The 17,273-nt window shown below is 42.4% G+C and overlaps 1 non-coding gene across 1 annotated transcript; it reads right to left on the reverse strand.

The window, feature by feature from the left end:
• Positions 1–14,232: 14,232 nt before the first annotated feature.
• On the reverse strand, positions 14,233–14,305 carry trnak-uuu (transfer RNA lysine (anticodon UUU)). The gene has a single exon. It is a non-coding gene; the product is annotated as a tRNA-Lys (tRNA).
• Positions 14,306–17,273: the final 2,968 nt, after the last annotated feature.

The following is a 17,273-nucleotide window of genomic DNA, read 5'->3' on the forward strand; positions in this document are numbered from 1 at the left end:
AGTCATTTTAATTAACATGAATATACTGTAAGGTCTTGGTACATGGGAGTGGATTTCATCCACAATTTAAAAAAGGGCAAATTATATTTACAGGCTTCAGACACTTTTTAATACAAAAGTGACCTAAAACTCTGTAACTTTCAGGTTTGTTTGAACCTGTAATGAAAAAGGGGCCTGAAACTTCCATTCTGTGATGTAACTGTCTCTAAAGTCGGATGTGATGTTTCACGGATGTGCAGTGTGCCTTTTCTCTTGTCGTGTTCAAAATGACTTGCTGTGTAATTTCCTGAATGCGTGTCCTGTACTGCTCTGTTATTTCATTTAGATTATCTATGTGGTGTACAGATAAAATCAAACTGCATGGTCTAATTTCCAGGTTCGGCACCAGCTGAACCTGAACATACATCAGCCGATCTCGACATGATTTGAGCACACAACCTTTTGATGTGGTATCAGATGCACTACTGTTGCACCACGAGGTCACTCCCCATAAGGGCTTTTAATTCCCGCAAGGAGAAAAATCAGCGTCCCTGAAAAAGATTTTTTTTTTTCATTCTCTCCTGTGAGAAGCGCCGCTCTTCCAACGAGGGTCTCTTCTTCCCAGACCACAGATTATTCTTCCTGTCCGGCTCTCACACAGAGAGCAGACACACTGTCTCCACTAATGTGTTTACTACATCTATAGATCTGACCCCCTTACAGCCCTGATATTCCTGGACAGGATCCCATATTGAGCAGTATTTCTCGCGTTCTGAACTTACAGTGTGTACACAATGTACTTTATACACAAAGTAAGTGTTTTCGTAACTCTTGGATGTTTTGTGAAAATGTTACTGGCATGCCAAAATCGCCCCCTCAACTGAACAGTCCCACCCACCTCAGTTTTGATAAAAGGTTTGGATAAAAAGTTTTTGAACACTTTCACTTACTTAACTTGAGCCGTAAAAAATAGTTGTACTTTGTCAATGGTCAGATAACTACACTAACCCCGAATTCACAGTTACTACATCAGACTGTTTGATGTGCAGGAGGGCTATCCATCCAGGAACAGCACGTTACATAGTGTCTATGTTTTTGGGTGTCAACATTATTATGACCTTATTTGCTCAGGTGGACCAATGCCTTGCAGTAGTTTATCCTCATACTTACAATCGTTATATAACTAGGACTGTAGTTATAGAAGTTTGTACTTTCTGTTGGTTTTACAATGATTTCTTAATGATTCAGAACCTCGTTACCGTTGATGTTGTTGCAAAAATGAACACATATGGTTGATGCTCCAGGAAAAAATAATCACGTGAGTTCTGATGAACGTGGAACTGTTCTTCATCACTAAATACCAGATTGCTTGTCGTTATCTTCTAACATGAAATACTAATCAGTGGCATGCTTGTGAGAATTCACTTGGATGGTTGTAATGGCTCCGTTTAAACCGAAATATCACTGCCCCCCTCAGGATTTCAGACCCCCCCCTCCCTACAGATCATTCCCCTGGCGCCAGTCCTGGGTATAATGATGAACATAGCTGCCTTGCAAGCAGTGAATCCAGGTGTGATTCCCACCTGACCCATCGACAAACCTTTTCCAATGAATCTTTGATCAATTTAAAAAAAGTCTTGAAGCTGGTAGGCTAGGGAAGAAGCACTGTTTGAGTGCACTGAGGAAAATGTGCTACTGTGCTGTGCTGCTCCAGTAGCGCAATTTGTCAGGTTGTGGTGCTTTTATAGTGGAGTTATGCTGAGGTTGTGAGTTCACTTATCACAGGGAATAGTTTCTGTTTTCAGCCGCAGAAACTTGCTGTTTAATTTAAGGCAGTTCTTGTGTTACTTTTTCCGCTCGATGGAGCTGTATTAATGCAGGCACACCTGCTTCCACGTACACGAGGGTAATTTTCCTCTTCCACCTACAATTTCAACATTTACCTTGGGAGATGTCAAACCACAGAGCCTGTGCTGCGTGTCAGTGCCGGCTTATTGGACACCCCGTTGAACATAAAAAGCATATTGAGCTCCTTGGACATAAGCCATTTCTCGTCACTTGCTCAGCGAGCAGGCTCAGCGCACACTGAATGCAGGTGTCTCAGAGCAATTGAGATGTGTCCAAGTGGCTGTAAAAGGGATATATATGATGCCAGTGCTGTGGCTTAGTTCTCCAACGGCAGGTGTAGCGGCACGCCGGTTGGAGTATTCTCGGTCGCATTTAATGGCAACGTCAGCTCAAAGATTTGGTTCAAACCACCAAATGGAGACGGGTGTGCAGACAAGCTGACCCTGCTGATGTGGGATTAACACTAGGATGAGTGAGTGCTGTGGCTTAGGTGGTTAAAGCGCCTGCCTTGTAAACAGATGATCCTGGGTTGAATCCTAGTGGTGCCATTCTTCCTGTCTTGCTGCACAGTTTATCATTATGGACGGCAACATGCTTCTACATTAAATGTAATGGAAGTGTTCATTTAATTTTTGGAACAACTTTTTAAAAAAAAATCCATACAAATTGCAAAAGATAAAATAGTCATCTTTCTTGTCGGTGCAGAGGAATTACTGCCAGCTGGCCAAGAAATGAAACGATTTTTTTGTCTTTAGCCAAAAACCTGTGAATGTAGAAAAAAGGTGACGTGCGTTAGTTTCTATGGCACAATCAGTCATCGTATCCTTCAGTAAAACATAACGTTGGTAAATCAAAAGTCCCCACAGACGCATTTCAAATTAATCTGACCTCAACACCGTCTCCCCTAAATGTGATGGGGTTTCTTTGGATGTCCTTAAGCATCCTGATAGTTGCAGAGATTTCAAACTTTTGGCACAAGTCAAACTCCAAGAAGTTAATAGTTGAGCGCCTAAGTCAATATCACCTGGAATGTGACTATGTAAACTTAAATAGTATTCAAAATATTGCAATTTTGTTGTAGTTTAAAAAGATATTTTAGCTGGGGATTCTCAAATGATGAGGGTAGAAAAGAGAACCATTCGACACCATCAGGAATGCTTAACGTGTGATAAAAGTGTTTTTTTAATCACAAAGTGAAAATAGTGAATTTGTCTTTCATTTAGACGTTCATCAAAAGCTCTTTAAACGATGAAGGAGAGGTTTGTGTTCCGAATTCTCTTCGTGTCTCATTGTCTTGCTTTGATTTTTAAAATGTACACTGTTGACTATTCACTCTTCCTAACACAATTAAAGAGCCGAGTTTAGTTCAGAGGTAAAGCATCTCATGCATCGTATGAAGCTCTGTTTTCTATCACCAGCGTCTCCACTCTGGATTTCTTTTTAAGTGCGATATCTTTTCTGTGATTTCTTTCGTTTGAATACCCTCATGTGTGATGTAAGAGAAAACCGGCTCAGGGACGCCAAATATGTAACGTTGTGGCTCTCTGAAGGCACCAGTTCTGTAGGGTTTGGGCATTTACTGTGACAATTATTAATTGTAGCAGTAAATCACAAAGTTGTTTCTTTTGATGGCTTTAGAACCCAACCATGCGACATAACTCAAACAATGCACACACACAGGTACTAATACACGAGGATACATTTATTAATACATAGAATATGCATATAAACCTAACAGATCTTATCGAGAGGGTTATCAGAATACAAAAGATATATATTCATTCCGTTACGAAGAGTTACACATCAAGAGGACATACGTGCAGTATATCATTCATTTAGACCGTTTCGTAAATGAACTTGGTTATAACTTCTACATTAGATACTCAAAACAAGTACATAACTCTTAGGAATTAAATTGATATCAACTGGTTTGGATAACAATTGAATTCTCGAGCTGTAATGCATTGAAGTTGAATACTCATCCAATTTCTTTGGGGATTCATATCTCCTGCAGGCTCAAAGAAACAGTTGCAGGCTGTTGCTGTCCAATCCGCGCTCTCTGGCTCGGTGCCAGGCTGTGCTGTGCGGCTTGCGACGGTGCGCTGCTGATGCTCACTGACCGGCTAGTTAGTGTTGGCTTTAACTAGCAAAGTTTTCGCACAGGAGAAAAGATGACTGTGGGTCCCAGCAAGTCAGGAAGAGGACCGGTTCGGTCCTGATGAAGAGCTAGTTCTGAATAGTGATTCAGCTGTCCACAGTTCCGACCTGTTCACGAGGCCTGCTGCTGGCGCTAACCTCGGGTGGATCCTCTGGTTATTCTCTGGCAACCTCCGCTCTAGACTCTTAGAACAAAGGAAAGTTCTGGCACTCGGACACACTGGCCGTTCCGTGGTTGTCCGGGCTGAGTCTCAGGATGGTCAGGAGGCGCGCTGCGAGAATGTCCTGCCCTTGGGAGCCTTCTGCTCCTGGGCCGTCCTGCCCTGGAATTCTCCTTTGAATTCCCTTTAGAATAGTCCACAGAATCCTCTCCAGAATCCCTCTGAATCTCGTTTTTACCTGGAGGAACTTCAGCTCGTTGATTGGCTGAAAGTTCCATGGGCATCAGAGTCCCACGTGGGTTATTCAGCCCTACCAGTCCCTGATTGGTTGATCAAGGTGAGATATGAGTCATTTACTCCTGACACCTAGAAATGCAGTCCAGATGTCCATCTGGCACTCCCTAGACAGATAGGCGCCAATGGATGACCATTGATCATGATAGCCAGGCTTAGCTAAGTGCATCCCCCTTTGGGAGCTGTCCTAGGACCTTAAATCACCCTGCACTAATGGTCTCTCTGTGGCTGCACCACAGAGATGAACAGAGAAATGGGGCCTCATTTGGGAAGCTCAGAAACACTTAATTCTGCCTTATTATTAAGCCTCGCCGCTACAGTGAATTTCAGCGTTTTAAAGAGATGTAATTTTTAAAACAGACAAAATGAAAGACTTATTAACTAAATACACATAGAAAACCTGCACCTAATTGAGAAAATTTGGACTGGGGCGATGTATTATTGTAGCGGCGCAAGCTCACAGTGGTGCACTTGAGGAATGCGGTACAAGGGCCAGTGGTGCATTGGATAACGCATCTGATTATGGATCAGGAGACTGTAGGATCGTAATGCTCTTAAACCCAGTACCATAACCGCAGTGTGTTCAGTCCTACACAACCTTTCTATCGACTGAATAAACCTCCTGTTCCATCTCCATCTTCTTCCCACACATTCCGGCTATTTCACCACCGTTACTGTTGGACCACAGTCACAGATACGTAAGGGACACTATTCTGAAGAACCATCTTAAATAAATAACGTTGCAAAAGGTAACAATAAGGGTTTCTTAACGTAACCTTACATCTGGCCATACAATACAATTTCTGTACCCTCAAATAAAAAAAAAATTGTACTGCTTTCTCCTGAGAAGTGTAGTGTCAAATACAAGTGTAGTGTCAAATCACAATAAATAATACATCAAATATACTAAATTAACACCCAGATATGACAGATGTGACAACACACAGCTATGACAGAACACATTGAAGACTTAAGCCCTTTAAATTTTTATTTCCTTAATTTCCATTCTCTTCCCTACCCAGGATAACTGAAAACTAACTGTAATAAAGACTGTATATGCATTACTTGTAATACAGCTATTAATAAAGATATACATGGAACCTAATTATTCATAAATAACACTTGTATTACTAAAAATGTGTTATGATAACATTCATTGTGAATATTTGTGGTGTCTGGAAAGCAATTTTGGTTAAATATAATAATAATTTTCAAGCAAGTGGTGCATAAGCTTGTTAATTAATGAGTACATTATTTCCATTACATTCAAGACAGTTCTAATGTGATCAATTGTTCTGCTTAGTCCGCTACCGAGTTGCTTAAAACCTATGAAGAGGTGGTTTAAGCTAGACTCCTAATGCAGTAACATCTAATGGGCAGCAGCTGTTATTTTAGGTTTGTTGCAATCGAGAACAGGTTTAGTACAGAGCTGCTGACAAATTTCAGCGGAGTTTATTGTATATAAGTTTATTGCAATTGACCCATTGTAGCTACCAATCAGCAGCAAGGAAAAACAAACTTCACTTGTGCCTTTTAAAAAAAGGGAAACAGAGTAGTAGTTTATGTGGTAATTTCAGGTACTGTACAATGTAAGAACTAAAGTTAACTACTCCCATAGTAATGCGTGGGGTCCTATCAATAGAAAAAAAAATGTTGTAACCCAAAAAAACAACAAACACAAAACGAGAATCTTCCAGGAACCTAGGTAAATCCCTGTAGTAGTCTAACAACTATGAAAAAAAAAACCAAACGCAACACCTTCAAAAGAAAAAGAACATTAAAAACAAATCTGGGGAACAACAAAAACACAGAATCTAATGTGAGAGCTTTTTCAAGTCTTCAGTGCTCCTCTCATCTCAGTAGACCTCTCTCATATATTTGTGTACAGGTCAGTTGGAGGTACACAGCTGATGGTAATTTTAGTAGGGAGCTGCGTCAAGGTTTATTCCATGCTGAAAAGAGAAGGAAACATAATGTTTCAGCTGTGGAGCCTTCTTTGATTGTGACTCAAAATAAACCTTTACTTGTTCATTTGATGTTAGTTTATCTCCATCAAATACCTAAGAGTATCTAAACTCGACAGTTGCTTTCAGTAGCTGAAAACACTGCTCTAGGTGAGGCTTGAACTCACAACCCCGGCATAACTCCGCTGTGCACTGTTGTATAAGTACCACGCGCTGATTGATTGCGCCACTGGAGCTGTGCAAGTTGTGATCCTTATACAGACTGACGCTGCAGAAACACAGGGTGAAAACAGTTTCGGTTGTGGATCCATCTCCACATGGGGAACACTAAAATAGCAAGGAAAATACAAGAAAAGAAACTGAAAGAATTGTGCTAACAGCAAATGGGGACGGAGGGAGGTGGTCGAACAAGTAAATAAGCCTGGCAGATTATTTGTAGCGACATTTTTTGAGTCAATCAGCACACTGATTTCTCTTCATGTACCTTAAACTGTGCAGTTTGTATTTTCGTTGTAGATAGGTTTCTTCAGAAGTCCAGTAAATTGACGATAATGGAGAACTAGCTGACACACCCCGTCGTGAAGACCCTCTGTAAGGTGATTACACGTTTCATTTTCAAGTCGCCTCCTTTACACGCAATTGCAGCTCCGACACTGAGAGAAAGCATGAGAAATGGCAGTACAGGCTCGATGGCTTCACATCTCCTATCAATCACATAAAATTGCAGTAAAGCGCTCTAAATATGACTCTGAAGTACTGGGAAAGATGATTATTTTGAGCGTGCCTCCCAGGGTCTGCTACAAGGCTGAAGTTGGCTTCTTATTCGCGTTTTTCGTTCCGCCTTAAATGCTGCTGCTGTGATGTTATGTCGCCTTTCGCCTGTAGATGGCTCTATTCGATCAGTACTAATTCGGCTGGAAAACTGTAGACATCCTCAGTGAAAGGGAATATCCAAATAAATAGCGACTGTCCAAATTATATTTTTGTATGGAATATATTTTAGAAAATCGCAAACCAATTTTAAAAACTCACCATAACATGGACTTGCACTGGGAAAAAGGTGATTGTGCTTTCTGCTTATTGCTACGGCCCTCCCCCCTGATTATAAAAACGTCTCACAATTCTGACACCGAGGTGTGAGAGACAATGTAATAGACTTTCAAAATCCTGAAGTACAAGACATTTTAATGCACCATTTTTCAAATATGACCCTCTGATCTTGGCTTGTCAGAATACATTGCGAAAAAGTATGGCACGAATTGCAATGGCACAAATTGTTGAGAATATCACTGACCATGCCGATATTTGCAGGGGATATGAGTGTTTTGCGCACGTTGAACTACAGCACGTAAGAATTGAGCTTCTTAGTCAATATCACCGGGGAATGTCCAATAATGACGAACATCTGTAGCTTCAAGGAAACTTCGACTCGCACATGGAGTTTTATCTTCGAATGGAGGGTGGGAGAATTCATTTATACTCTCGTTGCTCATTAGCTAAACTATTTTAAAAATATGACGCAGATTTGTTCGAGAAACTTGTAATCGTCTTAAAGAGAGTCTTCTTGAAGACGTGCACCAGGTAGCTCTCCGCTGTTAATTGACAGGACTTTAGAATAAACTGTTCTCATACAAATTACTGTTTGTTCAAACATACAAATTACACATCTTAAGGAACATGAAGAGAAATCTGTGTACTAAATAACATAAAACTGTCGCTGCAAATTATCGCCAAGCTGTTTTACGTGTCCTAACACCTCTTTCTTTCCTATTTTGCAGCGAGCACAATTCTTTCTGTTTCTTCGTCGCTATTTTACTGTCTCTTCCCCCATGTGCAGATGGATCCACAGCCGAAACTTGAGGTCGGTTCCTATTACTCTGTCTGATTGAAAGAGCTGTATTAAGGGCACTCCCATCTCTGCAGGAAAGTTATTGCTGCTCTCAACACAATATACTGCAGACAAATATAGCGATACTGTCACGTGTTCCTGCTGTCAGTCTATTATGTCATGTTCATCCACACCCAGAAACATTACTGCTGTAGCACCAGAGTTATATAGGCGCAGTCCAAAGAGCAAGAATCTCTTAATCTCAGAACTGTGGGTTCAGCCCCCACATTGGGTCCCTCTGTGTCAATTTGATCCCGCCAATCCTCCTAGCATGACCTGATGGCGTAACAGTGATACCCAGTACCCAGCGTAATTCAGCTTTCTTTCCACTTGATTCAGATTTTGATCTGAAATCATCGGCCGAACAAGAGTTTGTCTAAATCGAGGGAGATCTGCTCACAAGCAAGTATTAAACACTTCAGGATTATCTGTTCGAATACCACACTTTGTCAAAACACTGCCGCTTCTTAAGCTAATAAGTAACGGTTTTTGAGCACGCATTGTATTGTTAATGCTTATATTAAAAAAGCATAAATTCACATAATGGAATTTGGACTGAACAAAGTAGTCCAGCCCCTTTACAACATTACATACCCACTGATTAAAGCTTAAAACTACAGCAGCAGGAGTAACAATAATGGCAACAACATGTTTGGAGTTCGGCATTTCATTTATACTGCGGAAACATCGTATCGGAATGAACTGCCCGAGATAAAAGAGCAATTGCGGCTTCAGATCGTTTTTACAGAGCATTGCGTTGTTCTGTTCATGCTGACTACACGCTTTAAATTTGTCATTTACTGCAAGCGTTGCTTTTCCAGGTTTTTCTGAAATTCCTCGCATTTGAGCCAGCACTAAAATATTTCATTCCCGTCGCTGAATACATCGTGGAAACGGTATTTGCAACGGAATGCTGTCACACATGAAATCTTTTTGTTATTCGGTTCTGAAGTTTGAAAATGAAAATAAAACGGGGGTCACTTCATAGGCTTGAAAGAAATCCAAGCAGCATAAAAACCAGCGAACTCTCACAAATTGCATTGTGCTGCACCTTTCTTCTGCTGCTTTTATAAATCTGCCTTAAACATTTGAATGCATACCTTACTGCTGCTAATCACATTCACGTGCTTACGAAGCTTTTTTCTGTCCGTTATGTTTTTCCAAAGCGGTTTCTCCGTTTTCCTTGTACTGTGATTGTCAGCGAGCACAACAAGACTGAAATAGTGTAAAGGCAGGTAAAAAAGACAAGGTAAAACGCCTGACTGTCGGGAGTGGGATTTGAACCCGTGCTTCTATTTGGAGAGCGGAACACAAAGATTGAAAGACACAAAACTGTGAATTTGCTGTTTTAAACCGCTCCACTATCCTGAAGAAATGGGTGCTGACTGTACCAGTTGCATCCGATTTTCTGTAACTTTAGGACGATTGATACGACTGGACGAACACAATTTGTGGCGTTTAGCATGACATGGAAAACGGTACCGGAGCATTCGGGTCCGGAGTACCAGACTCAGAAACAGTTTTTACCCCCGCACTATCAAACTATTAAACTCCCAGCCTCTCTCACTCTCACCTCACCTCTCACCTATGATCTGAACCTCACAGTGCCTTCTTTCTTACCAAAAACCCAAACACATTGAAAATCTACCTCTACCATACATGTCAAAAGTTCACTCCCCATAATTTCTATCCCTTTATTTCATTCTTTTGATGCATGTTTTTGCACATAACCTGTTACCTTTTTGTTGTTTTGCACACTGCCTGTTGTTGTTTTTTGCACATCGGCTGTTGTCTCTGTCTCTGTGTTTTTTTCTTTGTACTACTTATGTCCGAGAGCTAGCTAAATAGCATTTCGTTATAATATATACCTGTATATGAGTATAATGACAATAAACTTGAATTTGAACTTGAACTTGACATAGTCTTGCAGGCAGTATATTATTTTATCGTTTACTCGTTAAAAAAACACGGTCTTCTCGTTCCAAAGTCAGATTTTTAGTGCTTTCGAACGTCACTTCCAACCTGGACTGACAGCTCACCCGATCTGTTTGTGATCAGACCATGGGGGGGGGGGGGGGTTTACCAAGCGCACGTTCCTTCCCAGTGCTGAGGCGATCATTCGGAAGATGGGTGTGAAGAGAGACAAGCTTTGTCGACTAAAAAACAAGGCAGGATATGCAAGAATAGTAATCACTGGCGACAGTTATGTTCTTTTACTATTGAGACTCCTACATTACGAGTTCTTTGAAGACATTGAAACTGAAGGAAAGCGGCGACAAATGAAACAGGCACGGGTGGGGATTGAACCGACGGTCTTCAGTTAACGAGACAGACACCTTACCACTTGGCCACCGCGCCTTCGAGCAAATATGGGAATAATGTTGTTCAAATTATTTTTTTCTGAATCTGGTTTACATCGCCTGGAGGCAGCAACAACAATAAAAGGGATACTTAACAAGGAGATATGCTGTAGCAGTGCGAATCCAACAGATGCTCCTGAAGAGACTGGAGGTTTAAGCCAACTCCTTAGAGCGCTCGGCCGCGTTACTCTCTTCAGCTCTTGTTGTTTGACCTAGTGGTTTTATAACGCGTGGAAACGACCGCAACTTCGTTTTCTGAGATGCTTTCTCTCACGTGGTGAAATCTCGACCTCTTTGGCATCTCTGGCTATAGTTCTTCTGTAGAGCAGGCTTTCACACCTCTGCTTATAGTGCCCTTGAAGTCATTTTATTTTTACAGGAAGACGCATTCCCTAACGATCTCTCCTGTTTTAGAAATGCTTCATAAGGCGTGTTTGATTCAACGGACAAACAGTATACTAATTGTACAATGCAGATTTATGCGGCATTCGTACTGGATTTGAGTGGGATTCTGAAATACTTCTTGCAAAGGTATTCAGACTTTCTTGAACCTATAATAAAAACACAGACCTGAAACTCCCTAGCTTCCAATCTCTGATGTTGCTGTCCTTAAACTCGGACGTGATGTTCTGCAGACGTGTGCATAATGTCCTGTTTTCTTACAGTGTACACATTTTGCTGTTCACGCTCCGCATTCATCTGCTTTGTGCATTGTTAGTCCGCACCTGTAACATGTAATGTCAGCCGTCCCCTGTTCTTCTACAGTATATCTCTAGCATGACTGCGTCCTGCTGCTCGGCTTTTGTTGAGTTTGAGCGAGCGCCCCGTTCAGTGTCACTTTGTCACTGTGGTCAGAAAGCATTCTTGATTCTGCTTGAGCTGCTTCATGAATTCTAGCGACTGTAAGAGCTCTTTCTAAAGTCAGCCCTTCCTCCTGCAGCAATTTATAGTCTCTTATGTGCACATTTTTCCACAAGTTGATCTCTTAACATGTCAGTTTCCAATACTCCAAAGTCACAAGATTTAGCCAGTCCTCTTAGTGCAGTCACAAAAGCATCAACTGAAGTTCTCTGCCTAAATTTATGCCGTTCCAAAACCACATTTCTCTGCGGTGTAAAGTAAGCGTCTAAGGCAGCTACAGTCTGTTCATATGTACCTTTTTCAACAGGGAGGTTGGCGAAAATCCGCTGCACGGGCACCCAGATACAGTGCAGTAATGTAGCACGTCTCACGGCATCCGGAGCTTCTGTAGATCCACTGGCTATTTAAAAAAATCTGTACGACTCCATCCATATCTTGTATTCCGCATACAAATCCGGAGCTCCGAGTTTCAGTAGAAGCGGTAGAAAAAGCTGGGCATAAGCAAAGCTTCTCGGCGCGGCTGCCATATCTTCCATGGCGCAAGCTAAACGAAAAGTCCGAAAATTCAAAAGTTCGTTTCTACCAGCAAGAGAACAAAAATCTGCAGTATTCTGCTCGCTTTGAGTCCGTCAAGCACTCATCTCTCGTCGCCATAAATGTTGTGTATCTTAATAAAGAGACGTTTTTATATTATTTTAACTATTTTGTTAACTACACAGATCACGCCCTTACACCATATATTCCCGCCTTCTACTCTCTCGTTCTGTTGTCTCGCGATTTCTACTCACTATACTACATTTAGTATGACTTCTTGTTGCAGTTGAGCTCAAAGCTGGAGATGATCTCCATATTCTACCGCACTAACTAGTCCGAAACGTAGTACACAGTACACACTTTTTAAGTGAAGTCAGGTTGTTAAAAAATTAAACCAGCGCCCTGTCACAGAAACGTACCCCGGTCTACCGCGCAACAAGCGGGGGTACTCAGCAGTATACTGTAACGCAACGGGGGCTCAGGCGGGCGCCCTTGCCGCATCAGGTCGGCCCCACACCGTCCGGGGCTCGAACCCGGGACTTCCGCGTCTCTCTGCAGCGACCCAGCCCCGTGAGCTAAAGAGAGATCTCTCCACAGCCCAGTAGCTGTAGTCCTGCTATCACAGGGAAGGGCGGTGACGTCACCTGCTCTGGTACGCCGGCTCTTACACAGTACCTGTCGGCCGTAAGCGTTACACTCTCCCCCGCTTAAATCGCCGTCCCCGGCGAAGGGCTATCCCACCCCGCTTCTGACACCAATGTAACGCAACGGGGGCTCAGGCGGGCGCCCTTGCCGCATCAGGTCGGCCCCACACCGTCCGGGGCTCGAACCCGGGACTTCCGCGTCTCTCTGCAGCGACCCAGCCCCGTGAGCTAAAGAGAGATCTCTCCACAGCCCACTAGCTGTAGTCCTGCTATCACAGGGAAGGGCGGTGACGTCACCTGCTCTGGTACGCCGGCTCTTACACAGTACCTGTCGGCCGTAAGCGTTACAATACTAACGAGGAGCGCTTGTCTGCAGCTGAGCGTCAGCTCTGTTTACTGTTAGCAGTCATTGCCTCATTTCCAAACACTTTTTCACCTGCTCTCAGCTTTTAAAGACAGTCATAAACGCTCAAGAAGTAATTCATGTCAGTTTGAAGTCTGTTTCTGTTGTCTCAGCTCTTGATAAAGAAAAGCCGTGCGTGGGAGACTCCCTCTCTGAAGAAGTTTGCCGTCACCCTGCGAGGGAAAAGAGCCATCAATCACCGAGGCAACCACTGAGACAGTTAACATTAAACACGTGAAATGCGAGATGTTGTGATTTTTTTCCTGCTTAAGGCTTCTATCGTTTCTATTCTAACGAGAAAGACCTCTTTATTAGAAGTGAGATTTTAACAAACGTCTCCAGGGGTAACTGCGACCTGAACGCAACGCCTTAGACCACCAGCCATCTTGCCTGTGGTACTTATAATGAAGTATATATTTTATTTCTACTCGTTGATAAGAAAAGTGAAATCATGTAATTAGGGATATGTCTTTTTTTCATGGGGAAAACTAGCCCGAGCAAATGTAAAGTTTAGAGCAGCGCTCAATAAAAATGATCAGAAACCGAAAGCGCTTCTTATACGGATCAATATATTCCGATACCACTGGTTCTGCAGAAGAAATAAGAAAAGCCGAACTCAAAGCACTGTGTTGCCATTACGGCTACTCCATCTGCAGCTGCTTTAAGATTACTCACACTGTGTTGCCATTAAGGCTACCTAGTTAAAAAAAAAAACTTATCGTCACCTTTTTGAACGTGATTGTTAGACACCCGTTAAATCTCAACCGAGGTTTCTTGAGAGATCGTTCAGCGAGCGAGTAATAAAAAACTACTTCGCTTCTAACCTCTGCTGTCGCTGTAAACTCGGACGTGATGTTCTGCAGATGTGCAGTGTGCCTTTCCTCTCGTCGTATTCAAGAGTACTCACTGTGTGAGCTCCTCACTGCGTGTTCTGTATTCTACTGTGATTTAATTTAGATGATTACGTGGAGTAGAGTGACAAGATCTATTGAACATTTTCGGTTTGTGAAATGAAACACTAAATACACTACAGTAAATACAAGTAATGGACATTTAAAATAACCACAGTACAGCTAGAAGAGTGAAAGATAAAAGACTATTTAGAATGAGATTCACAATAGACTTAAGAAAGGCACAACCGCCCGAACAGGGACTTGAACCCTGGGCCCTCAGATTAAAAGTCTGATGCTCTACCGACTGAGCTATCCGGGCTCTGAAAGAAAGGCTACACTGTCGGGATCCTCGCAAGTCACGTGTCTCTTGTGCCGAAGAGCAGTCATACCTGACCCGTCTGGGATGACCACTGACAGACTTTATCCAGAAGCGACGGCACCACTCCCAGTAGAATGAGTGAGAAATACAGCATGACATGGGTAGTTAAGGGGCTCCCACAATCCATCTTTCCTCACATTACTGATTTTTTTCAATAGCATTTTGACCTTTTTTCACATTCAGATTTTTTTCACATTTAATAAAATCTTTCAATCAACAACAGTTGGGGTTAAGGGCCTTGTTCTGGAGCCCCATGGAGTAGGATTCCTCTGCCGACCGTGGGATGTAAACCAGCAACCTTCCAGCCACAGGTGCAGATCCTTAGCCACAGAGCCACCAAATGTGCCAATTCTTTAGAAAGAAGTCCAAAGAATGCAAATTTACTTTTTTAAAATAGCTGTTGTAAATAACATCAGTGGCTATTGAAGAGTACATACAAGCACAGAGACAAGTTAATAAACTTGGAATGACTACTTACAGCTCTGGAAAGACCGAAGATATTGTTTCCGGTTGTTAAGGAACAAGTAATAGGTTTATTCCATGCTGAAAAAAAGAAAACAATGTTTCGGCCGTGGAGCATTCTTCAGGTGTGAGAGAGAAGGCAGTAGGCAAAGGTAATGTAGTGGGAGAACAAAAGCTGGGAGGGAGGAAGGGTGAGAGGCGGGAGCAGGGGACAGAAAGAGAGGCCAATCAAGAGGTGTGAAGTCAGAATAGGTGTTGAGAGGTGTGAAATGAAACTTCCAATGAATGGAGAAAATTTAGTAGAATAGTAGTCTGTCGTTTAGAGAAGGGGGAAGTTGTGATCCTAGCTGCAGGATAAGTTTGGTTTGGTATCGGTAGTCTTTCTAATGTATGAGTTCAGAAAACCATCTTTGAGAACAAAGACGGAGAGATTAGAGTGGTCATGGCCATCAGAGGTTAAATGAGAAACAATGGTTTTTGGAGAGATCTTTAATCTTCACAGCCCTGACATGTTCTCTGAAGCGGTCTCCAAGTCCCCTTCCTGTTTCTCCAATATAGAGAGAAACTGGGCATTTACTGCAAGAGATACAGTAAATAAGGTTGCTGGAGGTACAAGATGCCATCTGGGTGATCCAGAATTGTCCTGAGGGGCCTTGAATGAGTGTGGTGTTGGATGTGTACTTGCAGGCGATACAGCGAGCTCTGTTGCAGGGGAAAGTACCTGGTGTGGAGGGTTGCTGAGGGCGGTCAAGGGAGCTGTGAACAAGAAGGTTGCGCAGATTAGGTGATTGACGATATAAGATGATGGGGCAGTCAGAAAAGAGGGCCCCAATGGAGGGATCATCCTGTAGGATGGAAAAGTTGTCGTTAACAGTCCTGGGGATAGGAAGTGTGTTAGGGAAGCACCAAAGGAATGCGGTTGTTACGGTGGGAGTTCCTGATTGGGTTGATGGTCCAAGGGGTGTTTTTGGCTCGGGCAAGGGCCCTGTCAATAACACTGCTGGGGTATCCTCTGTTGTTGAAAAAGGAGTACATTTTGAGGGTTTGGTTCTGGAAGTCGATGTCGTCGCTGCATATTTGTTGTAGCCGAAGGAACTGTGAAAAAGGGAGAGAATTTTTAGTATGTTTGGGGTGAAATTAGCTATACAAGAGATAGCTGTATGAAACCGTGGGTTTGTAATAAACAGAAGTGGAGAGTCTGGGGTAGTTGATGGAGAAGTTGATGTCCAGAAACGGAAGAGTAGTGGAAGATATGTTAACCATATATTTGAGGGACAGGTGGAAGTTGGTGAAATGGTGCAGGAAGCACTTAAGCTGATCGTTGGAGCATGTGGCGGCACTGACGCAGTCATCAATATATCGCTTGAAGAGGTCAGGGACATAGCCAGTGTAGCAAGCTAAGAAACGTTCTTCTACCCAGCCAACAAAGATATTGGCATAGCTGGGTCCCATTCTGGTGCCCATGGCAACTCCACTCACCTGTTGGTAAAAAAGATTATTGAAGGAGAATGCATTCAGTGTGAGAACCAGTGTTTCTGGTTGTTGTCCTTTAATTGATCTGCCACCAAAACATTAATCCTAAACAGTCAAACAAGTCCATGTGATGAAAACCTTTATGCTCTTTAATGTTTTTTTATGGATTGTGCATCTGCACTAATTTCCCCCCCTCCTACTCATCAGCTTTTGGATGAGAGATTCTGACCACTGTATAAGATCAGAAGCAATAGAAGAAACGGGCTTCTTTTCTGCTTATTAAACACACTCCTAATGCAAACAACACATTACAAGTACAACGCAAAGGTTGCACCAAATGGGATCAAGCAATTTAAAACATATGTTCAGGGTACAGGAAAGTTGTTATAGAGATGAATGGTATTCATGAAACAAATAATGTTGCAAAAAACTTTGCCAAAAGTCACAACCCATTTAACATTCATCAGACAGGTTGAATCAGTTGGATATCTCTTAGGTTTAAAATGCACTCAACGGCTGTATAATGCAAGCTCAAGAGTCAAAAGAACAATAGTGAACTACAGTTCTTACAATAATAAACAGCCATTTGATCTTGTGAATGATCTATCATACACCCTTGAAATGATGTTACAGATTTGGAAGTTTGCACAGCTTGTAGTCTTTCTAACTCCATGAGACACACAGACAGGGAGAGAAGCTGGGGGTCAGAGCGCAGGGTCAGCCACTGTGCTCTTGTGCCAAACAGGTCATACAAAGACCGCCATTCCTTATATCTTTCCCTGAACCTGTGCGTCACTACCTCACCTTCCAGAAGCAAAATATCGAGCTTCCACACACCCTTCTCCACAGTAACAGCTGTTGGAATAGAAATTGTAAATGACAGTAGACAATGGTCAGAGAAAAAAAAAAACAGGGGTTAGGCCTGCGGTCATGCAAGTAAAATCAAGTACCAAAACAAAATGCGTGAGCCTTG

The sequence above is a fragment of the Atractosteus spatula genome (assembly GCF_055471065.1).
Source record: "Atractosteus spatula isolate fAtrSpa1 chromosome 10 unlocalized genomic scaffold, fAtrSpa1.hap1 SUPER_10_unloc_5, whole genome shotgun sequence".
Lineage (NCBI taxonomy): Eukaryota > Metazoa > Chordata > Actinopteri > Semionotiformes > Lepisosteidae > Atractosteus > Atractosteus spatula.